This window comes from Lates calcarifer, linkage group LG1, assembly GCF_001640805.2.
Source record: "Lates calcarifer isolate ASB-BC8 linkage group LG1, TLL_Latcal_v3, whole genome shotgun sequence".
NCBI classification, from domain to species: Eukaryota; Metazoa; Chordata; class Actinopteri; family Centropomidae; genus Lates; species Lates calcarifer.
The window spans coordinates 24,481,682-24,502,024 of NC_066833.1; positions in this window are offsets into that span (position 1 = coordinate 24,481,682).

Consider the following 20,343-nt stretch of genomic DNA (forward strand, 5'->3'; position numbering starts at 1 on the left):
TTGCAACTCTAATTCATATTTACTGTATATTTGTATTATATGTGTATTTTTATTTATTTATTTTGATGTCCTAGATATATGAGCATGCATAATGCTCATTCTTCTTGTGGTTTCTGCCTCTTAAAAGGAAGTTTTTCCTTGCCACTGTCGTCTGGTGTTTGCTCATGGTGGGAATTACTGGGTCTCAATATAATACTATATAATATTATAAATAGTATTGTCTAAACCTGCTCTATATAAACACCGCCTTGAGATAACTTTTGTTGTGATTTGGCACTTTATAAATAAATTGACTTGACTTGAATTAGTATTCATTTGGGGGGCGGCACATTGGTGCTGTTAGCACTGTCACCTCACAGCAAGAAGGTTCTGGGTTTGAGCCCTGTTTCACCTGGGGCTTTTCTGTGTGGAGTTTGCATGTTCTCCCTGAACTGGGTATTCCGGCTTCCTCCCACAGTCCAAAGACATGTAGGTTAGGTTAAATGGTGACTCTAAATTGCCCGTAGGTGTGAATGTCGTTGTTTGTCTATATGTGTTGGCTCTGCAATGGACCAGCGATCTGTCCAGGGTGTAACCCACCTCTCGTCCACTGTCAGCTGGGATAGGCTCTGGCAACCCTTACATATAAGCAGTATAGATAATGGATGGATTGATAGCATTCATTTGGACTTGTGTCTCTATTATGTCCAATATTCATACTACTTTAAGCTCTATTTTGGACTACTTATAATAAGAAATATCTGGCTCTTTAGCTTCTAAATGGTTCACTGTATTCACCAGCTAGTTGCTAACCTTGATGATTTCTCCAGTTTGGTGCTGAGCATGTAATGCATATCGTTTATCAGAGCTTTTCTGGTGAAAGTAGCTGTGGCTGGAAATGTTAGCGAGAGCAGTGAGAGTGAAAGTTGCCACTCTAAAACAATTTACTGAAAGGTGCTAAAGAAAGAAGGCACTAAAAGATGTTGTAACAGTTGAAGGGAACTGTTGAATGCTAAAGGGGTTGTTAATCTCAGCAGTTCACACAAATGTAGGAAAATTACATACCCCTTGTTTGAACATATTGGTCTTGTAACTTGTTGAATACTCCTACAAGGTGTAACAGAGTGTTTACTGTGCCAAATTGGTTTTATAATGCAGTATAGTTATTGTATACTATTATAACATTTTGCGTGTCATGTCTATGCATTTTAAGTCTTTCTTTGTGCGTCATTTAACACAGTTTTGGTTATAGTTGGGTTTAGGGAAGTGTAGTGAAATGTAAAAGGCTGTATGCAATGACACACAAAATGACTTAAAGAAATTGGTATGTCATTCATATGCTATTTGGTGAGACAGGGCTGAGATTTTAGACACTATTTTTAAAAATATTATTCCACTGAATTATTATAATTTGAAAAATATATCATCTAAAACACAGGGTATACCCATGAGACAAATTAATACAATAAATCAGTTTTGCAATAGCACAAAGGTGAGAGAACCATCAAACATTGTCATGAGTCAGCTCTCAGAACTGTTATTTTAGTCTTGAAACTCTGCATCACATGCCCAGGTATGTATTTATTCAAGTTGACAGGTGAATAACAAGGTTCACTACATGCCTTTTTTTATCCCACCACGGTACCTCCCTTTACATAATGTTAAGCAAAACATGTTTTTTAGTCCTTGAAGTTAAATGCACACCAGAGTCAGTTAAGAACATCTTTTGTGCCTAGGGTGCGGCAATGTCAGCAGAGTGCAAAGACCTTATTTAGTAAGTTTATCAAATCAAAGGAATTTGATCTTTGAAAAGGGAGATTAAAAGATGAGGACATTCACTGATTGAGGTTTTCGAATCCTTTACCCTTCAGATTCAAATTACGTTTTTGCTCCACTTTAAAAATTTAATAATTAAAAAAAAAGAGACTCTGATTGAGAGTCGTTTTAGTGTGTATGCAACATAACAGCATCTGAACAGCAAGTAGACATTAGGATATTTGTGCTGAGCTGGCGTTTTGGCAGGCCACCCGCTATCTGTTCTGGATTGAGTTTATATAAAAATGGGGGGGTCAGGCGTCAGCCATTGTGTAAGTCTGGGTTTACACTGAGAGAGGCACAATGGAAACTGTCTTTCCCTGCATTCAACATCTTCAGCACGCAGATTGTAGTTTTTGCATATTTTTTATATTTTTTGCACTCTGTACAGTGCAATTAAAGCTTTGTTGGGAGGACTACTTCATACAAACAGTCTGAAATACACTACGAGTTTTACAATGTTACACTCCACACTCCTTTCTAAATACCAGGGAATTTGGCTCAAATCAAGAATGAATCGCCTTGCTATTTCTCCATGAAGCCTCAAAGGTAAACACTGGCTTAGAAAAGTCAATATTTACTGCATCTGAGGCCTTTATTTCAACAGGCCGGGCACTGCGGGGCCAAGACCTGACTCCTTGCATTATCTGGAGCCTGTTTCTATGTTGTTTAGCTCTTGAGTACTGTACTGCTCTCAACCCTTGAACTCAGGTCACACACATGCAAGCATCTTCTATTTGCCTCTTTTGACAAATGCTGATCAAGATGAGAGATTGTCACTTGGCAACCACAGTCAACAGGGCCAGCATCAAAAGAGCAGAGTGTGACTGCCAGAAATGGCTTTTTACATTTGCCATTTATACTCACAGAATTTCCATCCAATAGCCTTGTATGTAATATGTTAGCTGTGTTATCATTGGCTCTGGGCACAAGAACCCCTGATGACAAATATGGTTGCACAATCAGATTGTAGCAGGATGGATATTAACTGTGTCCAAGTAAAGCATGCAAACTTGGGATCTGCTTACGGTCGACTGTGGCACTGTGGAGATTTTTCCGATACGTCAGTGTGATTTCTGTCAGGGGATTTAACCATCTTAAAAGCCAATTAGAGATGTTGGCGGTTTTATTTTCTATGAATCCAAATCTTTCAGTTTCATCAAAGTTTCCCATATGCTTGCTCAGCATTAGTAACAGATGTCACTAACCGAGAGAACAGAAAGGCTGATGATGTGACCGGGGGCAGATGTAGCATGTTACAACTTCCTGAATATAATGACCTCGGCTTAAATGTCATTATCTTAACTCTCTGTGGCATTTCCCTCTCATTGGTTTATGAGAGCAGAGCATTTTACCTCGCATTGGCCTTTAACTGCGAGAGGGTGACAAGATTTTATTACCATTATGTGAAACTGAGGCTTTCAGTAGTCATACTGTGTTTCGTCAAGCTATGTTTACTGCCAATGAGGCAAAGGAGAATCATTTGCCAGAGCAAAAAGCAATCGCACGCCTGTCAACTTAAAGGATAAGGCTGGTGTTATTCCATATTTTTCCCAGTGCCAACAACATCCATGAAAAGACCAAAACCAACAATGTGTTAGTCTGACTCTTTCCGACTTTCCAACCCTATCTGTGGCCACAAGCCCATTTATTGCAACTGAAGTCATAAATCTTTAAGAACATATCACAAATATTTTGTTAATATCTTAAAAAAGTCTTAGTAATATCCTACAACAGTTGGGTTCTGTAGTTTTAAGAAAGAGTGCGTCTGGTATCTCCCATAGCCACTGGTGCTCTTGGAGGGGAATATTTCACCTGTACTGAAGTAAACATATTAGACTTGGAGGGGTAGTTCAGGCAAAAGAAGCATTAGATGCTTTAACAACTAGGGACATAATCCTGGACATGAACACTTGCAAGTGGTTTAAGTTTGTGGTCCCTAGCAGTTAAAGTATTTAATGCTTCTTTTACCTAAACTATCTCTAGTGGTCTCCCTAGGTCCTTAAGTGTATGTACTGGGTTCACTTCAACACAAATGTGCACAATTACTACTTAATGGTTTGGGTTCAATGTGTGTTAAGACACCCTGAGGAATGCAGGTTTTCAGATACACATGCCACGCATTCATATGCCACGTCATCTTTTTTAAGTTGTGCAGTGTTATAGTTATGCATAATATGCAGATATCGTCCAAGATCCATTTGAGGCTATAGTTCCTATAGGACTAGCTTGGTGCCTGGAAATGCCTATATCTAAGAAGTTAATTACTCTTGAATGCCTTAAATAATCTTATCCATTATTTTCTTCGATTACTTCCTTTACTTGTTGAAAAACCAGTGATGAAACTGCTTGGCAGGTGATTCTGAATTTAAAGGATATCGCAGAATTGGTTGTTGTCCCTGTTGATAGTCAAAAATCAACTGCATGCATGGAGTGTAAAATCTCAGAGCATTGAAAATGCTATCAGGAAATCTTTCCTGATCAAATGTTGTTTTCTGGTACACTATCTAGAAATGACCAAATATTTTGGTTCCCTCGTGTCATTATGGACTATGCAATTTGAGACCAAACATGCCTTTTTTAAGCAAGTTGTTAGGTATATAAATGACATTGGGAATGTAAGAGTTATTAGCAACAAAACATCAGTTAATGTTGACCTATCATATGCTTTGTCCTGACAATGAAAAATCTTCCTTCGATGTTGTGCAAGTGTCAGAAATCCCCAGTTATTGTCACGACCTGCCTCCTGACTCTTGTTTTATGGTTTCTCTTGTAAATTTGTATTTTTTCATGTTCAGGATGGCTTTTCAGCTCTTGGTTTGAAATTACTGATTTTGCCCCCCTTGTGTTTTCAGTGTTTTTTGGTTCCAGTGTTTCTGGTGTTTCTTGATTCTTGATAATATTTTGATATCCCTGTCCCTCGGGTTCCTTGTGTCCTTGTATTTCCTGTTTTACTTTGATTTTTTGTCTTCTCCCATCAGTGGTGCTTTTACTTCCTGTCTTTGTTTCATTTTCCCTCCTTTTTTCATCCCCACCTGTGTCTTGTTGGTAATCACCAATCACCAGTGTGTATATAGTCCTGTCCTTTCCCCAGTTCTTTGTTGTATAACATTGTGTTCTGTTTGAGTGGCGTTTGAGTGTGCCTTACTGCCTTTGGACCTTGTGGATTTTGTGGGGGGGGGGATTTTTTTTATAGGTTTTTGCCCTGGCCTGCCTGTCAGAGAGTTTTTGTTGTTTTCTGGCCCTGAATAAATCTTCTGAACTGTTTGAGCCTTGTCAGTATCCACATTTAGGTCCTCAAACAGTGACAATTATATCCTTAATTAGGATGTTGTGAACACCATTAATCCAGAGGTACCTTGAAATCACTACTTTAAACCTTACCCAATGTGTCACCATGATAGTTGTACATGGATCATATGTGAGACTGCTAGAATACTCAAAAATAACTCAGCTGTGTGTTCTAAAAGATGATTTGAGTCTCATCATTAAAAAACTGAGCTCATGGTACAAAAAGCACTATTGGACTTTTGAGTTGGATCCTGCAGTGATTGATCTGGAGGACCTTGCTGATTTGTACATGTAACAGGTAATTTTGTAAATGTTTGATTTAAAAGCTTGAAATTTCTAATTTGTCAGTTGTTGATATGCAGTCACTGTTGTGTAGCTAAATATTATGTGGCAATGCTAAAATTCATCACATAAAAGCTGATGAAATTTTAAATGTTGAAGTAATTTCTATAATTTTTGCTAAAATTATTACATAGGGCAATCATACAAATATGGGATACCCAATTCAGCAGAGGACCTTGAAGGAGAGATTAGTAAGACACTTTGGTTTACCTGAAAATCCAGGCTACAGTATAGAGAAATTGAATTTGACAATGAATCTGTGAAATTGATAGTGACAACACAGTTAAAGTTATTTACTTACCACATGAGTCAAACACAACCATTCACCATACTGCTGGGTTTAGATGACAGTTAATTGTCCACAGCATCAGAGACATAATTTTATCCCTTATCTACATCTTCAGGTTCTTCCCTTAGATCACAGCCATGGCCCTCAATTATGAGGTACAGATTCAGTTAGAAAGGGCCAAACAAACCTTCTACAACAGTGACACTCTTCTAAGTCAAAGTACCAAACTTTGAGTTTGGCAATGTGGCTCAGGCTCTGATAACAAAGTATCCCTGTTTAAAGAATCTGTCACTGCCCTCTATGGATGGAAAATACAAAGCCCAAAGCTGAGCATCAATGCTGTTTTAAAAAGTGAGTTGCCATGAGTCAATGTCCTAAAGAAGCCAAGGAAAGCAGAGGTCAACTTCTGTCCTGATTACTTGGCAGGTGAAACTAAAGAACGCCTCAAGGAGGAAGGGCAAGCACTTCCGTTAGAGGTGAAGAAGGAGAACAAGCAACTGCTAATCAAGAGTAAAAAGGAAGAACCTTTGCCCACAGAAGACCGGAAGTAATTGAAGGTACGCCCTTCATAGCAAAGTTCAAAAACAGATGGCCAGCTGTTTGCTGAGAGTTTCTGTATTTTACTTAAGGTGAGCAAATCTCATGAAAAGACCAAAATGTGGTTCATAATATACTTTTGAGAGAACCCTAAAATTAAAGCTGACATACACTTAAAGTACATCTATATTGTTTTACTTAAAATCCATTGTGGCATACAGAGCTAAAATAATATGAGCACAGTAATATATTTAGTAAGGACTCCATAGACTAATAATAAAGATCAGTTTCATAGTCTCTGAAGAGTGGCTTCTGTAAGTTCCTGAAAGTGATCTCCATCATTAGTCTGTGGGGCTGTTTCTACATAAACTGCAGCACAACAATGGAGCTCTATGGCACAAGCAAAGTATAAGAGGGCTTTGATACAGTAATTCTTAGTAGGATGTTGTACATTCATTGTTGCTTGTGGTTTGTTACAGTCAGCTGGACAAGACCTGACACCTTCCCTTTAGTGGAAAGGTTTTAATATGAAAAGCATCATTGTTGTTAGTTTAACATCTTAACATTGATTGACATGGTGAACAAAAAACAGCTGGCATTATGTATTTTCTTACGTAACAAAGTAGGAACAGAGTAAGGGTAAGTGTAAATGACTTCTGTTGTAGTGATTAGTGAACCGCTACAGTATTCTATAGGTAATTCACTGTTTTTTCTTTTTTTTTTTTTTTGGTTGCCAGTTTTGTCAAAGCTACTCTGAAATTAAATCAAATTGTATTTATTTGACCTACGTTAGTAAATCCAAGACAATAATGTTAAGATGATTCAATATAACTCTGTGTTGTAGCATTTAATTTACACCATTTGGTTAGACTTCTTAGAATTGTTACTAATAATTGTATATTACTTTTTTTTTTTAAACCTTTGTGAGACCAGTTGACATAACTTGACTGAGTAAAGTGAGTGTATGGGTAAGGCAGGGTATGTCTTGTTGGCCTTCTGCACTGCCTTGTGAAACTTTTGCCTCCCTGTGGATACAGAAATGCTCTACCTCATGAGAAATGAAAAACTTTACACCTGGAGCTCTTTGTTTAAACATGTTCAATGTGCAATTATACTGGATCATTTGTTCTTGTTACGTGGGTGGTAAGTAGGTGTGTCATTAAGCTAATTATAGATGTGGGTTCTCATAGGTTGGGGGCATAACAGGGTCTCTTGACATGGGATTCTGAGATGAAAAAAAGCCAGATGAAGAAGTGCAAAGGGTATATGTGCACCATGCATACATTCACTTGAGGTTTTCTGTGTTTTTTTTTTGTTTTGTTTTTTTTTTTGTTGTTGTTGTTGTTGTTTGTTAATGCTGCAGAGAGTATACACAATCACTCAGACTTAAAGAATCCAGTCTGTCTCTCTTTATGTCCTAATTTCCCAGTCTGTCATCACTCTACCTTGTTCCAGCTCTTGCATTTCTTCTTCAGCAGTCTCTGTCTCCACTGGTCTTTTGGTCTGGTGTGTCTGTCACGTACAGAGTGACTATGGAGCCAAGAGGCTCCATCCTTAGGGATCGCAAAAAAATTTCTCACCCTAACAAAAGCTGGTGGTGTTAGAAAAATGAGGCTGAGGTACTTTTATTAAGAAGCCACTAAACAATGGTCACATTATAGCTTGTCTGGTTGTATAGTGCAGGGTAAAGTGCAAGTCAGGCCTAAAGATAGAAGATCTGAGGTAGTCACTGACATTGATAAAACTACAGTCACAGCTTAAAGGTGCAGTTTGGTTGCTTGGTGTCTTGCAGTATTTGATGTTAAGTAAAATAGTCTTAACTTGGTTAAGACTATGGATTGATAAAATTGTGATCATAGATAAGTTGTAAAACAGACACTTGTGTTAGACATGGTTTGTATTCAGCACAATCCATCACAGTCTTTAATTGAGGTTTGTAACTATCCAGTCCCTCTAATCTAAATCACTTAACAGGTTAGACAAAAGTATGCAGTTCCCATATTGCCCAGTAACATTACACGGTTTATCCCAATTACCAATCAGTCAATCAATCAATTATCTTTATTACCCTCAAGAGGCAAATTGTTGTGCAGCCAGCACAATAAATCACAATCATTCAACCAACCAATCATATGGGAACAGTATAACATTTCATTGTTATTACCTAGATTTAGATGAGAAGATTGATGCTACTGTCATGCCTGTATGCTAAATATGAAGCAACAGCCAGAAACTCTTAGCTCACCATATAGACTGGAAACGGGGGGAAACAGCCAGCCTGCCTCTGTCCAAAGGTGACAAAACCTGTCTACCAGCATCTCTAAAGCTAACGGTACAGTAAGTACAACAACTGAAGTATGAAAACAAACGGCTGTGGTTCTATGGGGGATACAATGCTCAGCTGAGTGTCAGAAGTAGTCGGCTTGTAATACATTGTCATACAAATTGCGTTTCATTCGTAGGTTAAGAGTCCTTCTGTGTTCATAGTTCAGAGCTGAATTGTCCTCAGAGTTCCCTGCCTCTCCAAAACAAATTGACCCTATATTAAATGTAGGGGGAAAAAATTGAATAAAGTACTTTCACGTTAAAAATCTGGGTTTTTTTTTTTTTTTTTTTAGGATTAATTCAGTGTCCATTGCTCTGAAAGTTTCTGGGAGCCGAATTATCCACGTGTCTCCTCTCAAAGACAAATGGATTCAAGTAAATAAAATTGGTAAAAACACTGAATAAAACGGGTTAGGCATTATAATATTAGAATGTATGAAAGTGGTCAGTGTGAAAGTGTTTACAGACTTCATGCCAAGGTTAGCTTAACTAATCTTACCTATAATTTTCATTTCTCTGTTTGCTTTGTTTTGGTCTCTTATGTTAAATGTTCTGCTATGTTCACTAGCATGTTACTAATTTATTTGTATATAATGTTTACAGTGTACAGCTTTATCAGTTTTGTGTTTTGTTTTGGTTAGTTTTTTTTTTTTTTTTTTCCTACAAACAGCTGCCTGCAGGTTGTTATTATAATTGCAATTCATAAAACCTAAACATTGATCCAAAACACACTAATAGATTAGAGGTAAGGGTGTAGTTTTCCTTACTGGAGCTGCAAACTTTACCAAGCCAGATTATTGATTAAAAGTTGTTTTGTCTGACAATTTGTTGCTGTAAGCATCATTATAGGCTCCAAACTTACTCTCTACAATGAAAATATTACATAAATCAACTCCATCCTCATTATGATAACCAAAATTAGAATCTGGTTGCACCACTCTTGTTGCCATGGTGGCATTTAACAGCTAACCACTGACATGGTTCAGTGAGAGGAAATATAGCAGTATGCCGTGGACACTGGATAGCCCTGGACCACATCATCAACTATTTAATTGCATATTTGTTGTCCACTTCTTGACAGTGTCTTTATATGTCTGTAATAATAAGCTATTTGTTATCATTAGGTATGTGGATGATATGGAATGTTCACTGTAGAATGCTGTTGAGCGGGACCAGGAATGTTTTTTGCCCAGTACGCTGGACCATGAACACAGCACCACTGGAATTTCCCAAGGACCTGTGTTTAAATGACAAAGGTGACGCAGGAGGAAAAACAATGAGTGTGCTTTTGGCACCTGCAGAAATTTAGCAATTTTGCAACTTTATTCATTTTTATTAAATAAGTGAACTTGAAATCACCATCATTCCTGATGTCATTCTAAAATGATTTTTTTTCAGACCTAGCATTTACAGTGGCAAGAACCCTCTGGAATTACCGTGTTTCTGCATTAATATGTAATTAAATTTGTGATCTGATCTTCTCAGTCTCAGCTATAGATAAACACAATGTGCTTAAGCTAATAACACACAAACAATTCTAATCTTTCATGTCTTTATTAAACACAACCCATAAACATTCACAGTGCTATATAATACGCAAAGTAGCTGTAGAATAGACCTGTACAACATTCAGGAGAAATTTTTCCACTTTCCACAACATCTCTGTTGGGTTAAGGTCTGGACTCTGATTCCAAGAGGTGGATTGTCTTTATTTAAAGGTACTCTGTATTAGATTTACTGCAGTGTTTAGGGTCACTGTCCTGCTGTATCACCCACCTTCCACGAAGCTAACTGCGATTTGGCGTGTGAACATGCTTAAGTTTCTGGTACAACTATCAAATGTCATGCTTTCTAAAACTGTGCAATCTAATTGCAAGATGTGATGCCAAGTTCATAGACTGACGTACTGTTGACTATAGCCACTGTATATCCTTTGTTGAAATTAATCAATTTAAGTGAGATTCAGTGGCACAATGTTTTCAAGTTTGACTTGAATTGTTAAAACAAATAAAAACAAGACTCATTGGCACGTTGCAGAGATGTAGATAATAATTTAAAATAAAAGAATACAGCCAGTAATTAAAATAAAACATTTATTGAACTGTATGCTAGCATTGTGAGCAATGTGATGTCTGCATTTCTGTTGGCTGGTCATTGATCTATTACAGTACTGTATATATTACTTGAGACTACCTTTGCAACATGCTACAATGAAAGGAAAGACTGACTAATGATTTGTCATGATACATCAAAATAGCTTAGAGCACAGGTCTTGACCTAAATTTTTAACCTTTGAGAGAATTGACATGTTGTGTTATGTGGCAAATAACAGTCCTTTGAAAAGTGCATTGAATCTCTGTTTCAAATACACTATGGACAAAGCCACAATTATTTTGTATACACATGTATTTTAGACTCAAAATTGCCTATAGGTGTGTATGAGTGGTTGTTTGTCTCTATATGTCAGTCCTGCGATAGACTGGTTCTGTCCAGGGTGTTCCCTCTCACCCATTATCAGCTGGGATTGGCTCCAGTCCCTGCTACCCTTAAGGATAAGTGGTAAAAAATAACAGATAAATAGATGGGATATGTATTTTAAAAATGGAATAGGTCCTACTGGAAATATTTTGTATGTTTACAGCATTTGTGACTTAAAATCATGAGGATTCTGGATTTCTGACTCTTTATGTGTGTGTAATGAAAAATAGTGTTTGTGAAATTTGAGAGAGGAAGGTGGAACAAGGTGACAAGTGCAGGCTGCCACAAGTATGCTCTGTCACATTTGACAAGATACATACACACAGAGATACATCCTTCTGACAATTAGATTACACTGGGGAAACACTGTCAGTATCAGGTTCACTAGTTCTCAAGCTACAGTAGTCTCTCTCTGATTGTCTGCATCTCTCTGTCTGGTGTTTAAATCTAAGCTTGTATTCTTCACAATTTCAGGAACACGTTATTGCCATACTCGTGTCTAGAAAACAAAAGTATCAGATTCCAATCGCTACAACTATTCACCCGAAAAAGGTTTAAAATGGTGTGGTTACTCTGTGACTGACAACCAGTGATACTGTATGTAATCAGCAGGGCTCTAGTGATAAATGAAGGGTAGGAAACCAAGAGATATGAACATGTTCAAAAATTCACATATAGAATAAAGTGTATATAGAGTTAATATTGAAAATATCAGATCTAGTGACATGTATTGAGGAAAACGTTATCACCTGTGCATGATACACCCACAGTAAAAGCACAGGTGGTATTGCTTAAAAGGCAATCTGAGCAAACATTGTATTAACATATTACATTTCAGCAGCTTTTCATTTAATACAATTTATATAAAATTTTGGGTTAGACAACAAAATATTTATCCAAACATGATTATCCGAAGTATGTTAAGGATAAGGCTGATGATACTGTGTTGTGCAGTCAAAGTCCGATATACTGTATTCTTCTGTGCCAAAAAAACGAAACAAAACCATGCCACGCTGTTGCAGTAGGTGACATGTTCCTGCTTTACCATGAACATCCATCCATCCATTATCTTTACCCCTTATCCTTGCAGGGACCACAAACATGCACACTGTAGTTTATTTTGCCTCATTCCCACATACTCCACCATGCTGCTTTAAACACTTATTAGAGCATCAAATATGCACTTAATCCACAGTTGAAAATGCACTATTTAGTTTTGAGTAATATTTGTGGAAAAACTACAGTGCCCAGCTGTGTGCAGGAAATTACTTAAAGGGAAGCTCCCAGAGGGAGCTGTGTCTGAAGCCTGATAAATTGCCTTGAGAGTCACTTGAGTCAGTGTCAGTTAGGTCTGAAAATTACAAGTTTAAAAATGAAAGCAATCTGGAAGTGTGGAGTGAGACAGAAATGAGTTTACCAGACCTCTATAGCCTGCTCCTTATCTCTGGCTTCAAGCTAGTAGTTTGAGGGAAGATTAGCAGCTACTAACATAACATACCCAAATTTAAGCCTAAACTGCAAGCCATTGAGTTGCATTGTGACAAGGAAGAGGGATGTATGGAACTTTAAAAAAAAAACAAAAAACAAAACTGTACATTGTGAGTCTGATAGTGTCCCATCATCGCCTTGAAACTTCATATTTAGGAAGAGTGGGAACAAATGGGCTTGAGGTAGGAATTTGAAAGACTCAAATTAATGTATTGTTGGTTCTGGTTTCATACTGGGATTTGCTGACAAGAGATAATGCCTTTAAGATCAAAATGTGTATGTGTTTTTTTTGTTTGTTGTTTTTTTTTTTCTTTTTGTAACTTTACTTTAATAATAAGTTATGCTGAAAGCCCATTTTGTGGTCAGTAAGTCACCTCCAGCTCTCCTTAAGACATGAAAATATGTCTATTTGTTTCATGGTTACATATTTCACAACAGGCAGTGAATGAGTTACTGTTAGTTAGTGTTTGTATTGTTATAAGGCTGCTTTGGTGACACACCTGAAAAAACCTCAACTTCCTCATTCTCAACGGTATCGATGATTAAAAGAGTGAGAGAAGGAGCAAGCAACCTCTGTGTTTACAACTGTGTCCTAGGTATCTCCGCAGCAGCTATGTGCCCGTGGCAGACAGAAGAGGCAGTGCATGACAGAGAAGAATAAGAGGGGGTGGATTGGACATCACTCATCAACCACAGGTATTTCTATTAATATCTTGCAATGGTGTCGCCCTCAGCCGAGAGCAGTTGAACAGTGGAGACATGTCAGTCATTGTTTGGTCTGTCTTATAGTGGGTTTCAGGGAATGCAGTGTGCGAGGTGCACCTGGAGGCAAGACATGGATTTGTCTGACACTGTTCAGCTCAAGTAAAATTACCCATGCTGATCTGTGCGTGTGTGTTCTGGCTTAGATACACAGCTCTCAGTGAACACTTTACTGTAATTTCAACCAAGCAAACCAATCTCGACCAAACATGACCCTGCCTGGCTGTTTTTGTGAGGATTAAGAGCATTCACTTGACACTTAAGAACTTTTATGTAACTGCGTTTTGCAATTATTTTTGTTGTTAGTATTAAAAACAGAGAGAGATATCAAGTAGAACTAAGACCTGCAAAAAGGTTAAAGCCAGTATAGTGGTGTAGAATTTAGGATTAAATATATATTGCTATGATTTTAAAATAAGAACACAAAATACAATCATTTCTGCAACTGATATCATAAAATGTTTTTCTCTTTTTGGTGTGGTGCAGCAACAGAAGTTTTGTCAAATGCAATCATTTCAGTGAGTTGTTTAAGTGGTAAGAGCATTATGAAGTTGAAATGTTCTATTTTTTATTAGTAATGATCAGTAATGATGAATAAATACAGGAAACTACTGCACTTGAATCCAATAAAACTCTCTTCATTATGTAAATACACAGGTAGAAATAATAAACATCCTCAGAACAGATTCTGAGGAGAATTCCAAGCCAATAATTGCATCTCAGATCTGTTAATCCAACCCTAGTGGAGAAAAAAATGTTAACAGTCATTTATTTAAAATATTTTTACATAAAATTCCCAACCCCATTAAAGGCCTGTTTGTCACCTTCTAAAGGAAAAAAGAAAAATTATGATGATTCAAATTCCATCTGCAGACACATAGCTGTGTCAAATTGATGTTAGGTAATGACAGACTTACATTGAAATGACAGCCACTGCCTCAGGGCATGAGTGTTTCATGGACCTGATCACTGAAACGGTTGGAAGGATGTTGAATGGATGATGGGTGTTTCATGAGCTAAGTATCAACAATCTTTGCTAATTTGCATTCTTTAACTGCTACAGTGTGTTCAGTATTGCTGCAATTGCACAGACCCAATTATAACAAAATAAAAGTAACAATAAAAAAAAAAAAAAAAAAAACTTCTCCTCACCTGTAGGTGTTGGGTAATCAGGAAACATCGCAAATGGATTAAGAAAGAAGTAATTCATATATATGTATACATATATAAACATCTGCATTACTAAGATATATGGTGGTGTCTACAGAGAGGTCTGCTCCTGAAACTTGTATCGTCATGTACAGCATCAGGCTCTAGGAACGATGCAACCACACTCTTACTGTATTGTTATAATAGTCACACTGTCTCCTCCATAACTGCACCTGGACCCTTTAATTATGAGGTATGTTAGGTGCGTCCACATGCCCATCAAATTCCTCTCCATCAGACAAGACTAACATACAGATAATGCTAGACCACAAATGCAGCTCTCCAGTATCTCTGCCACAAAACAGTATCTCTACCACATTCTATGCTCTTCTGGATGACAAGTGATTAATGTGAAGCAATACTAGATATTTATGTTATTAATTTTTTTATTATGTGTTGTCATACAGTTTTTGTCTTAATTTGGCATAAATTTTTATTCTTTTTTTTTCTTTTTTTTTTTGGCTTGTCAAGCAAAGGGGAGTCAAATGCTAATGGTGGGTGTGGGCACTACAACTCAAAGTTCCTCTACAATACTGTTGAGAATAAATGTTAACAAATGATTTCAACTACTGGACAAATAATTATTTTAAAGACCTCAGTATTTGCCTGTGTTTTTTTGATGGGCCTATTCAACATTTAAAGGTCCCATATTTTAACCCTTATACCTGTACTGTTTATGTGTGTCTATTAAACAATAATAATGGTGCTCTCAGTGAATTCATCAGCAAATGCTCTGATTGGCTAAGCACAGATACCTAAAACTCTTCAACACAACTGCTAACAAGATTTTCTGCTCTTTACAGTTGCCAGTACAAGTTTGTTTACAGTGTCTTACCCAGGGGGTAATATACAAAATACAACTTATACATCTTATTCCATGTAGTCAGTACCACTCTACAACAAAGTTGGCATGCAGTATGAGTGGGCACTCAATGCAAACAATTTTCAACATATGTTTTATATGAATGAAAACAAAGCTGACAGCAACAATAAAATATTGTCAGATATAAATTATCTTTAACAAATTATGAGGGTGTCCCATCCCATCATTAGCAAATTCACATTATGACACATATTTAGGTACTGTATGGAAAGTTTTGAAGCAATTTACATGTAGTAATTGATTTTTTAAAGCCAGTGTCTGAAAAGATTGTAACAAGACATAAAAAATGATTCATTCCTGACTTTCTCCATTGCCTATAACACCCTGTAGACTGATTTATATTTAAAGGACTCTGTGCAAATTTTCAGGCTGCTTGCTCTTGAGTGCCTTGCCACAGTAACGGTCTCTCTTCTGCACCATTACAGCATTGGCAATATACTATCTTTAGCTTCAGAATGGAGGCTGCTGCATTTGACTGGCCCCCAGTACAAGAAATACTCCAACACAAACTCCATGCAAGAACAAAAAACAGAAAACCTTTTCTCATGAAGCCTGTATGGCAAACGTGAATTGGACAAATGTCGGGATAAAACTGGGGTCAACATCAGCAGGGCATTTGACTGATCTGATTAATGAAGGGACATTTGTTCGGCTTTGGAGATCAAAACCAGCCACTGAGCTGGCTGTTCCCATTGGACAGGTGAGCTAACATTACTGCAAAGAATTGATTGTGATACTGTGGTTTTAGTTGACTATTGCTTTCTAGCGTTAGCTTGCCTGCTAACGTGGACAGATCTGAGTTGAGAAGATAACATCTGCTAATTCATCCAAACTCTTGAGGCTGATCTTGCTGGTCACAAGATTGCTGTTCATCGGCTAACAAACCAACATCAGATCCCTGCAGTGTAGCTAAGAAACAGCTACCTGATTAACCATTACTTGTTTGCTTGGTAACGTTATCCTTGTGGTCAGACTGTCACTTATGCACCCCCAACAAGCACACAGTGAGGCCTGGTAAAGAGACTGATAGGTTCAGAACTTAATGGTGCTTGTGCCTTTTTACGTGCGAGTACGCATGCATACAACAGGACACAGGCTGCGTTTCACTTAACAATCACACATGTCAGTAATAATAAGGTTTTTGAGTTTCTCCATACAGAACCTTTAAATCTGTTCATATGTGTCATCAGTTGGTGAAGTTTTTTTTAACCCCATATTGCATTGGTCATTACAACATCACCCTAAAGTAGACCAGAACTGCACTCTGCAAAGAAGAGAAAAAAAAAAAGACATTGTACAACCATGACAAAAAGTGCCACTAGCCCAATGCTCTGCCAATCGGCCATTACAAAAAGAGCCATGAGCCCATACCAACTATTGGAATGCTGATCCTCCCACGCTTATCAAAAACAGGTGAATGAAAGGAATACAGCCCCTTTAGCTGGACTCAAACCTGTGATGAAAACTTGTTTTGAAAGTTATCTATCACTCTCTTTAGTTCATGGAAAATGTGATCAAATTTTGTTGTAGTAATAGTTCTATCATGCAAAGTTATTTATTGTTTCAGTTGTTTTGTTTAAAACTTTGCTTACTGCACTTACCAAATAGGGTCAGGGATAACCTAACATCCATCCATCACCTGTACTGCGTATCCTTTGAGGGTTGCAGGGGGACTAAAGCCAATCCCATGCAACATCAAGAGACAAACAACCATTCAAGCAAGCTTATATTCACACCGAGGCCAATTTAGAGTCACCAATTAACCTGACTGTCTTTGGACTGTCAGAGGAAATCCGCACAGGCACAAACAATGTTGAATCCATAAATCTATCAACCAATGACATCCTGTAAAGCCCTGTCTCCAGAATTTTGGTCTAACAGTACCCAGGATTGGCCCTCAAACTGTATCTGATATATGAGACAATCCCAGTATCGAACCATAGCGAAAACAAAGTCAAAGTCATATGCCTCATGGGCACAGTGTTTACAGTCAATAATAGTACAGCCTCTGAAAGAAGAGGTTTCAGTGCTCTCCAGGATGCCTGGTCCTGGTTTTCTCTACTCTCACCATCAACACAAATTTCACATCTGGGACACCAAGGGATTATAATGACTGCAAGAGATAGAATGAACATTTTTGTCATTCAGACTTTAAAAAAAAAAAGAAGTTCAAAACCTGCAAAAGACACCATGGTGAATAACTTCTCAACTATGTGTCTCAGGTACATTCAGTGAGGCACGGTGTAAGAATTCCAGCTTTAACAGGTGGTAATGTAATAAATCTCCACTTGAACTAAGAGTCCTTGCAGATTCACAGAAATAGAGGGAAAAAGAGGGAACTTAGACCATGTGTTTATGGTAGAGACAGGTAAGAAAAGAGAAGGGAAGAGTTAACATACATTGGGTATGGCCCAAATCACTAGACAGCTATAGTTACAGTGTGCCTCAGGCTGTTACTTGGCTGAATCCATATTGTTAGAGCTGTCAGTCACAAAGCAAACATGCATGCCAAGAGGCAGAAGCCAGGCCTTCTAAGTAAAGATGGATATTTTCTTGGCATCTGTTCCAACAGAGGCTTTACGCTGGTGTATTCTCTCTCACCTGGGGACAGACAGGATTATGTCAGTGCCAAACCGGCTTTACATGATGTTTGGAAAATGCTGCAATAAAAAGGTACCTATCAGTATTTTTATATAGTGGACTGGATATCTGCTTCATTGCAATAATAAAATCTGGTGATCATTAGTCCAGTGCATTGTTCAAAAATGTTCTTCATCTTAAGATTGCATGAAGTATTGTAAATATATTTTTTAAAGGCATTTGTATGAAAAATAAAAAATATAAAAAATATCTTTGCGTATGGGGAAAATGTCACTTTGGACAAAAATATTTAGACAAATACAGTTATACATACATACAACAACAAATGTTCATTACTATTTTTGACAAAAGCCATTTTGAAATGGCTTGTACAGAAAGCTCTCAATTTTTAGAAACCTCACTTAAAAATGTTATGACATGCATAAGCTCTACCGAAGAGTTTCGCGGAACATTCACCCACTTTGCCATGAAAGCACTACATCACAACTTGTTAATGCCTGTCCAATATTGACAGCCACTCTCTCTCTCTCTTCTCTCTCTTCTCTCTCTCTCTCTCTCTCTCTCTCTGTCTCTCTGTCCCTGCCTCTTTGTCTTACTCTCCATTTCTCTTCTGACTGCAAAACATGAAAGGCACATGCTGCAGGTGCTGTTTGACAAGTGCAACTAGTCTGAGCCATTCATCTCTCAATGTGTTTTTACAAGATCACAAATCTCCCCTAAGCTCTCTGAATGTGTGTGTCTGTTTAAGTCAATGTGCAGCCATGGGTGTACGTGTGTGCGTTCACATGCATGCATAAGCATAAGGACTGCTCACTGCCTCTCAAATGAAACCTTTATTGAGTTTGATCAGCGAATCTGCAGTTTCTAATCCAGAGGTCACAGGGTTCATACAAATAAAGCAACATAGGTAATCTGACAATTATTATAAATATGTTTTTCATCGCACATCTGCAGGCATATTGCCATGGCTAATGTGAAATCAGCAGAAGGATGTCCTGGGGTGTGGGGATGTGGGTGTGGGGGGTATATGATGCACCACATTTCCAGTGGCAAAGAGTAACCACCAGTAGTATTGTTGTATTGTTGCAAAGGTACATTGTTACAGCACAATGAAACATAGAACTGTGTATGTATTTAGTTCTACTACTCGCCAACTCTAGGTTAGCCATGAATGTTCATACTAAGAATGCAGTGTACACAATATGCACTATTACACTATATACAGTCGCACAGTATATATACGGAAGGTTAGCTTGAAGACAATAGTCAGCCAAATGCTCCTCTTGTATTGGCTTGTGTTTTTCAGCTCAACAATTACAGTGTAACTTAATGTCAATGCACCTGGAATCCTTCACCAAGCCCGAGAAGAATGGACAAGTTTCTGGGTCACCTTGTCTGAAATATTCCCAAATTTGATAATTTATATTTCCCAGGGAAAGACTAGACTTGCTCTGATTTACATGAATGCTGTGTGTGGGCCACATCTCTCAGTACCACTTAGATATCATTGACTATAAACACAACATCTATGAAACAGATCCAATCTTAAACATTCTTGTCACACAATACTTTGATTACTATTTCAGTTCAGTGAACAGTGAGAAAGGCATGTGATACTGTAAAAGCTAAATCCTGATGTATGAATAAACAAAATTATGCATTAGGAGCTGCCAAGTCTGGTCATTGCACAGTGATGAAAGAGTGGCTTGGTTAAGAATCTTAATTTATGACATGGTATATAGACCTCTCTCAATATGATTTTAGACCTTTCACAGTAAAGAGTGTGCCAAGTTCAAACTCTGTCCAACAACTGTTCTAAAAATCTAAAATTAAGAATGATTTCATTACAGAGCACAAAACATTTCTGTATTAATAATTTTATAAAGTAAGTCAACCTCATCTTTTTAACTAGTGTCAATTTGTCTTCCACCCCTAAGCCATATCTGCTGGTATAATGTGTTGTTGCTCAATGTAGGGAATGTTGTAACCAAAAACAAAACTGTCTACAGAGTAAACCAAAGTATTTGTGTTGTAGATGGTTTGTAGACAAATAGAAACATGACCAAAATGCAAGAATGCTGGGAAATAACAGTGACGAGAATCCAAAACTACAATGTCAAGTCAGCACAAGCCACAACCATTCACATCCTACAAGTTTTACTGTATTGCAAACTCTTGGCAGACTTTACCTTTCAGCTCCCATGATGCCCTGTCATTGGATACAACATGATCACGCTAGCTGACACTGAGCTGACACATCATAATTAATTTGCAGAATGATTGGATGGTTTCCCACCCACACACAACAGAAGCAGCATCAACATAATAAATCAAAGATGGAAAT